The following is an 8510-nucleotide window of genomic DNA, read 5'->3' as shown; positions in this document are numbered from 1 at the left end:
ACTAATTAAAAATTTGAATGACAAATATATAACAATATAATTAACAACATATTAACAATACAAAAATAACATAATTTACTTAAACAATGATCGTTTATAACATTCAAAATGTTTATTTAAAACTGCATACTGTTACATTTTTTTCACATTATGCCATTAAAAGCAACAGTATATATGATGCAGTCATGGCCAAAAATATCGGCAGCCTTGGTAAATATGAACAATGAAGGTTGTGGAAATTAATCTGCATTGTTAAACCTTTTGATATTTTATTTAAAATATTCACAAAAATCTAACCTTTCATTGGAGAATAAGAATTTAAAATGGGGGGAAATATCATTATGAAATAAATGTTTTTCTCTAATATACATTGGCTACAATTAACGGCACCCTTTAATCAATACTTTCTGAAACCTCCATTTGCCAGTTTAACAGCTCTAAATTGTCTCCTGTAATACCTGATGAGGTTAGAGAACACCTGACAAGAGATCAGAGACCATTCCTTCATCCAGAATCACTCCAGACCCTTTAGATTCACAGCTCCGTGTTGGTGCTTCTTCTCTTCAGTTCACTCATTTTCTATAGGGTTCAGGTCAGAGGACTGGAATGGCCAGCAGAAGCTTGGTTTTGTGCTCAGTGACCCATTTTTGTGTTGTTTTTGAGGTTTGTGTTTGGATTATTGTACGGTTGGAAGATCCAAACATGGCCCATTATAAGATTTCTAACAGAGTCAGTCACTTATTGATTTTTTTATCTGTTGGTATTTGATAGAATCCATGATGCCATGTGTCTAAACAAGATGTCCAGGACCTCCAGCAGAAATATAGGCCCACAACATCAGAAATACAGCAGTATATTCCATTGTGCACCCTGTGTTCACCAAACCCATCTTGAGTGTTTGCTGCTAAAAAGTTCATTTTTTAGTTTCATCTGACCATAGAAGCCAGTCCCATTTGAAGTTCCAGTCGTGTCTGATAACTGAATATCACGGAGTATGTTTTTGGATGAGCACCACAACATGTGGTGATGTAGGTGCTGTTTGACAATTTTTTTTTAAGGTTTTCTGACCCCGAGGCTCAACTATTTTCTGCAATTCCCCAGCTGTGAATCAAACTCTCCTTCTCACCGTGCATTAGGACGTTTTAGACACACGTCCTCTTCCAGGCAGTTTCGTAACATTTTATGTTGATTGGAAATTCTTAATTATTGCCCTGATGGTGGAAATGGAGATTTTCACTGCTCTAGCTCTTTTCTTAAAGCTACTTCACTAATTTGTGAAGCTCAATTATCTTTTGCTGCACATCAGAAATATATTCTTTGTTTTTCTCATTGTGATGGGTGATTAAGGGAATTTGGGCTTTGTTTTCCCTCCTGTTTATAGTTCTGTGAAACAGGAAGCCATGGCTGGATAATTTCATTTTCATAATCACCCTGGAGTGCTCAAAATTGTGAATATGAATGGGAATATACTATTTTCTAGGGGTGCCAATAATTATGTCCAACGTGTATTAGAGTAAAATCATTTATTCCATAAAGATATTTCCCCCAATTTTAAATTCTTATTATCCAATGAAAGGTTAGATTTTTGTGAATTTTTAAATAAAAGATCAAAAGGATTAATAATGCAGGTTTATTTTATGAGCCTTCTTTGATCATATTTACCAAGGGTGCTGATATTTTTGGCCATGACTGTAAATGTAGAATGCAAACATTCAAATAAACTGCAAAAGTGTCAACCAGATTCATATACTATGGAAATTATTTTTCCAATTCATTTTCTCCATAAGGGTTTTTAATTCTGATGAGTTCTAATGAACCAAACAAACCAGCTCTGCACTGGATCACAATCATACAAAGCTTGTTTTGAAGCAAAACAACATGTATGAATTATTATGCACTTTGCACGCTGTAGTATGTAAATACAGTACATTGACGCAGTGTGCGTGACAATTCAAGTAATATGTTGACTGTCCTGAGAACACACGGTAGGTTTGTTTTAAAGGTTTACACTTTTATATCTGTGTAAATTCAGGCTTAAATGCTGAATTGAGTGTTTCCATCTCATTGTCACAAAGCATTTGTTGTATGGATTTATCAAGATAAGAAAACACTAAAAATAGGTTATGTTGGTGGAGATGGTGGAGTGCATGCAGTCATTCAGGTTTGTGCTGAGGAGCTGAGACGATCTCGGCATTCGGCAGGGTTCAGCCTTTCCCTTCTGCTGACCTCCAAAACAAACAAAGAGCTGCTCAGAGCTCCTGAAGCTCTGGGTGTGCTGGCAGGAGACAGGGTAATTACTGCACTTAACAGTGCACCAGCAAAGGTGAAACACTGCTAAATGTGCTGCAAGGCTGTGCCTTCCAGACGGATTTCCCGATGCTTTCACTCACAGATGTGATAATGGAAGAGCGTTCTGGTGTGAAATCTTGTGCCAGACCCACACCATGGGACTGGCAGATTCACAAGGAAGTGATTCAGTCAGTTTGGGACACCTATGGCAGGGCGGAGAACAGACAGACAACTTACTGTCCAGTGTGGTTTTCAGATAAAGACTAGCAAGAGGCTCTGGGCTAGGATGTTCTAAACAGCATCAAGTTCTAAATTACCTTATTGTTTCCTTAAAATGGAACATTTCTTCACTTTAAACATTTGATATGTTTTCTCTGATCTATTGTGAATAAAATATGGGTGTATGAGATCTGCAAACCATTGCTCTTCATTCCTAATGCCGTGACAGTGCTTTAGCTCTCCCTTGTGTCTGAATATGGAAATATTTCAATAAAGGCATCAGTTAAGGTTCAGATTTGATGCTAATATGTGATAATGCCAATATATATATATATATATTTATACACACACAAATGTATTGGAGTGACCATCAATAAATCTGTGTACTTTTGTATGCAGTTTTTGCATTTTTAAATAGATTTAAAAATATACATATTTTATAGACTTCATAGACTAATTTTTTTCACTTTGTTTTTTGAATCTGTTCACTGAAACAACTACTTTAGATTCGCTCACTGATCAATTTCAACATAACACCAGTTTCATTGTGAGTGTTCAAAGAAAAAACAAAAGTGTTTTGTCTACAAATTACAATAAGCAATGAGGCCTTATTATAAAAATGTGTATAAATTTGGGTTGTTTACTCAAAGCTTTTTAAAACTTCTACTGCCATCTGGTGTTCATTAAGATGAAGTGCCTCTATGAAGCCTTTTCTTGGCTTGATGCAGCACTTGTCCAGACTGTACTTTCCTTAAATTGTAATTCACTTTTAATAACATGCAATATTCCAATTTACCATGAAACCATTATTATTTAGTGTGGTTCCATAACCATATTTGGCGAATTGTTGAACGACATCTGATTTTGAATCCCATTTCATCTTCAGAGTAGTTTGAGAACACAACTAGAGAATAATTTTAGTTTTGAGGTGTTTTTCTCAACTGTATCTGGTCAGATTCAATCTACTCTAAAGATCTGTAGTATGAACATTTCACAAAGTTTTACTTATTTTTTTTTTTTCATATTGTAACAATACAACAACTGATAAGCATGTCTAGAGGACAGAAATGCTTAGTTTTTAAGATCAAAGGCTAATTTAAGTGCTTCGGCATGAATACAAATCACTCTAAATTCACATTTACACATTCAGATATGATTCACTTCTACATTCACATCCGATTCACTTCAGAACATATCTTTTGGATAACATTTAACTTCACTTATTTAATACAGCACAAAAAAGGTACAACATTTACAATTTAAAAGTAAAACAATACAAATATATATAAATATATATAAATAAAATTGCCATTGTCATTGCCAAATCTTAACTTAGAGGAGTAGTTGGTTAGTTTCAACAACACATGTGTCAGATGCAGTGATGGTCAAAGATATTTCTGAATCGTCTCACAGTCTGATGAATTTCTACACATGAGGAGAAGGTCATGTGATCTGACCTCAAAGCTGACCATGACCATGAACATTAACCTGATGTTGGTGTTAATTATTACATAAAACAGCACATATAATGATTAGAGAAATACTGTTGTGGTAAAATATATATTATAAAAGCCATATATTATATTTCTGACTACTAATAAGCTATGAAGATATGAAGCATATAAAATGAGTTTTATCAGTAGATTTCCCAGTTAATCTAAAACTAAAGGACATGGTTCATTTCTTACTTTCTCTGGACGGATTCTAGAGGCTCAAAAAGGCAGAAATACATTCTGTTGTTGTAGCTGGAGCTCAAATGTTGAAGATGTCAGTGTTGCTCATTCACTACATCAGAGACTTCACTAGAGTCACAGATTCATTCACTCCGTTTCCTGTGGAATCAGTCAGAAAATACAGAGACAACCCACTAAACATTGGACGTCGGATAGACGTGCAGATCATGTCTATATTGGGTCCGTCGGTCCATGACCAATTCTGGACATCTATTCGACGTCCAAACTAGGTCCTCTATTTGGACGTCTAACCATGACCCAAATTGGACGTCAGATTGACGTTCGACATTTGACCTTTGAACTGGGTATTTTTTTGGACGTCATTTGGACGTCTAGGTGCAGGAAATGTACATGATTGTATGTAATATTTTTTTTATTTACAAATATCAACATTGTTGTTATCAACATGATTGATACATATGAATACAGATTTTTTTTTAATAAACAGTCACGATATATTATGTGTATGCCAAATAGGCCATGTTTTTTTTTTTTTTACATTTTCCTGTTGAATCTAGCTGCTGAGCCAAACAAAACATAGGACTACAGTTATAGAAGTTAAGTAAAAATTATATATAAAATAAGTCTAAATTTGACGTTGAAAAGACGTCCACAAACGACCACATTTGGACTATAAATAGCCCTTACACGGAAGTCCCACGGACGTCAATATATGACGTGCTGTAGACGTCGAAAAAAGACGTCGCCTGGCGTTACAAAACAACCCCTTCAGTGGACCTAAATTGGACGTCCAAAAATAACATGGAAAAGACGTCACTCCGACGTCACATGGCGCAGTGGGAATGACTAATTAAAAAGAGAAGATGAACTGATCTGGATGTACTCATACATGAGATGTCAAAACTAAGATACAGCATACAAAATCATTTAACACACTAGCACATTTGATAGGTTCAATTTATGCAAACTGTTCATTTACATTAATTTACACTGTGTTTGAAATGTGTTTGAATGAATCAACAGAATGAAGCCACATCGCACTCATCAGATCATGATAGTTTTAAAGTTAAATCTTACCATTCATTTCCTCCTCCTCTGATACCATCGCCACTTTGTTTGTCACAGCAGCACACAGAAACAGAGAAACACAAAGAAAGTGTTGCCATTAGATCAAGTCCTTCTCGATAACATATCACAAAATAGTTACTTTTTGTTGTTAAAAAGAACAAAGGATTCAAATTACACACAAAAAGACATACAACAGTAGGCTATCAATTAAATTATTTAATTAAAAATATGCATTGATTCCTATTAGTGCAGTGAGTAATTCAGTAGTTGATAGCTGATAATCTCCAAAATACAATCCCATTCACTTCTATGGTCACTTCTCACTGTAAACAATATTGTTATTATTATTATCATCATCATACATTCACACTTCTGAAATAGTACATCATCTCCGGATCCAAAAACAAGCGAAGAAGCAGAAACTAGTAGTAGAAGCATTGTTTACATGTAAGGTAAAGCAATCATCAAATAGCATTATTCAGTAAGCATATAAACCAAAACTGCCTAACATTACCAAATTAAATGTCAAATCCACAAAGAGGTATATAACTGTGCAAGATTTAGGAGTATTGATGGACTCGATATACTTAATCTATGTTTTGATCATGGTTCTGAAATGCAATTTTCTCACCTTACTTTCAATTTTTTTGTCAATGAAACTGACCCACATTTAAGCGTTCATAAAAAAGATTTCCTGAAGTGAGAATAAAATGATTTTTTTTGTTGTTGTTTAAAAGCAGAGGCTCTGTTCTTTCTTTTGATATAGACTAATGTATGTTCAGATATTCATACAAGATATTCTGGAAAATTTTGTGAAATTTTTTAAAAATGCTGCTGCTTAATGGCAAATTTAGGAAGAAGAAGAAAAAAAAAAACACTGATGGGACAAGAGTTAAATGGTTTATTAATTTCCTGCTCTGAATTAATTTCCTCTGAAAAATTTAGGAAAATGAATATCAAATTACAAAACACACCATTATATGCACCTTTACCTTTAAAGTTCGGTGTAAATCTGTGTTCATTTCACTGATCGTCACTCTTACGCTAATGTGCATTTTAAAAGACAGTTACTCACCAAGCATAACAACCATAACAACCTTGAATTTCTTGTATGAGGTCCTTCCATGGCTGATTATCTGTGCTTTATAGGCTCCAGTGTGTTCAGTTGTGATGTTACTGATGGTGGGGGATCCAGACTCTTCCAGCTTCAGTCTGTTTCTGAATCTCCCATCAGCAACATCATGAGTCTCTCTGGTCTCCCCTTTGATTTGAGCTATGAGGGTCTCTTCAGCTCCAAACATCCACAGAATCTGATCATCCTTCTGTATTTCAGAATCCGTCTCTAGAGTGACATTCTTTCCCTCCTGCACTGATATCGTCATCTCTTCATTAATGACGACACAACATAGAAACAGAGAAATACAATGTTGCCATTAGATCAAGTGTGTGCATGTGAGCAGCATAGTTTGCTATTACCATATAAAGATAATTTAGATGTTGTTTTATCAGTTTGAAATGGATGTGATTGTCCGTCTTCTCACAAGAAACTTCATCTACATAAAAGCTGACGGAAAAATCATGAAAGTGAATCAGCAACAGAATAGTGTTTATGTTCAGTGGTGTGAAAAAGTGTTGGCCCCCTTCCTGATTTTTTATTTTTTTGCATGTTTGTCACACTTTAATGTTTCAGATCATCAAACAAATTTAAATATTAATCAAAGATAACACAAGTAAACACAGCATGCAGTTTTTAAATTAAGTTTTTTATTATGAAGGGAAAACAAAATCCAAACCCACATGGCCCTGTGTGAAAAAGTGCTTGCCCCCTAAACCTAATAACTGGTTGTGCCAAGCTTTGCAGCAACAACTGCAATCAAGCGTTTGCGATAACTGGCAATGAGTCTTTCACATCGCTGTGGAGGAATTTTGGCCCACTCTTTGCAGAATTGTTTTAATTCAGCCACATTGGAGGGTTTGAGCATGAATGGATTGTTTAAGGTCATGCCACAGCATTTCAATTGGATTTAAGTCCAGACTTTGACTTGGACACTCCAAAACCTTAATTTTGTTTTTCTTGAGACATTCAGAGGTGGACTTGCTGCTGTGTTTGGAATCATTGTCCTGCTGCAGAACCCAAGTGCACTTCAGCTTGAGGTCACAAACTGACGGCCGGATATTCTCCTTCAGGATTTTCTGATAGAGAGCAGAATTCATGGTTCCATCAATTATAGCAAGTCATCCAGGTTCTGAAGCTGCAAAGCAGCCTCAGACCATCACACTACCACCACCATGTTTGACTGTTGGTATGATGTTCTTTTTATGAAATGCTGTGTTGGTTTTACGCCAGATGTAACGGACACACACCTTCCAAAAAGTTCAACTTTTGTGGCATCAGTCCACAGAATATTTGCCCAAAAGTCTTGGGGATAATCAAGATATTTTTTGCCAAATGTCAGACGAGCCTTTGTGTTCTTTTTTGTCAGCAATGGCTTTTGCCTTGGAACTCTCCCTTGGATGCTGTTTTTGCCCAGTCTCTTTCTTATTGTTGAATCATGAACACTGACCTTGATTGAGGCAAGTGAGGCCTGCAGTTCTTTAGATGTTGTTCTGGGTTCTTTTATGACCTCCTGGATGAGTCGTCTTTGTGCTCTTGGAGTAATTTTGGTAGGCCGGCCACTCCTGGGAAGGTTCACCACTGTTCCAAGTTTTCTCCATTTGTGGATAATGGCTCTGACCGTGGTTCGCTGGAGTCCCAAAGCCTTAGAAATGGCTTTATAACCCTTTCCAGACTGATACATGTAAACTATTTTGTTTCTCATCTGTTTATGAATTTCTTAAGATCGCAGAATGATGTGTTGCTCTTTAAACATGCTTCACTTTGTCAGACAGGTTCTATTTAAGTGATTTCTTGATGCAACAGGTCTGGCAGTAATCAGGCCTGGGTTTGGTTAGTGAAATTTAACTCAGCTTTCTAAAATAATGTGGTTAATCACAGTTCTTTCATGATTTAATAGGAGGGGGCAAGCACTTTTTCACACAGGGCCATGTGGGTTTGGATTTTGTTTTCCCGTCATAATAAAAAACTTAATTCAAAAACTGCATGTTGTGTTTACTTGTGTTTTCTTTGATTAATATTTAAATTTGTTTGATGATCTGAAACATTAAAGTGTGACAAACATGCAAAAAATGTAAAAATCAGGAAGGGGGCCAACACTTTTTCACACCACTGTAGTTCAGTGA

Source organism: Onychostoma macrolepis, chromosome 22 (assembly GCF_012432095.1).
Source record: "Onychostoma macrolepis isolate SWU-2019 chromosome 22, ASM1243209v1, whole genome shotgun sequence".
Classification (NCBI taxonomy): Eukaryota; Metazoa; Chordata; class Actinopteri; order Cypriniformes; family Cyprinidae; genus Onychostoma; species Onychostoma macrolepis.
The sequence above is the reverse complement of the archived record's forward strand: the minus strand, read 5'-3'. Positions refer to the sequence as shown.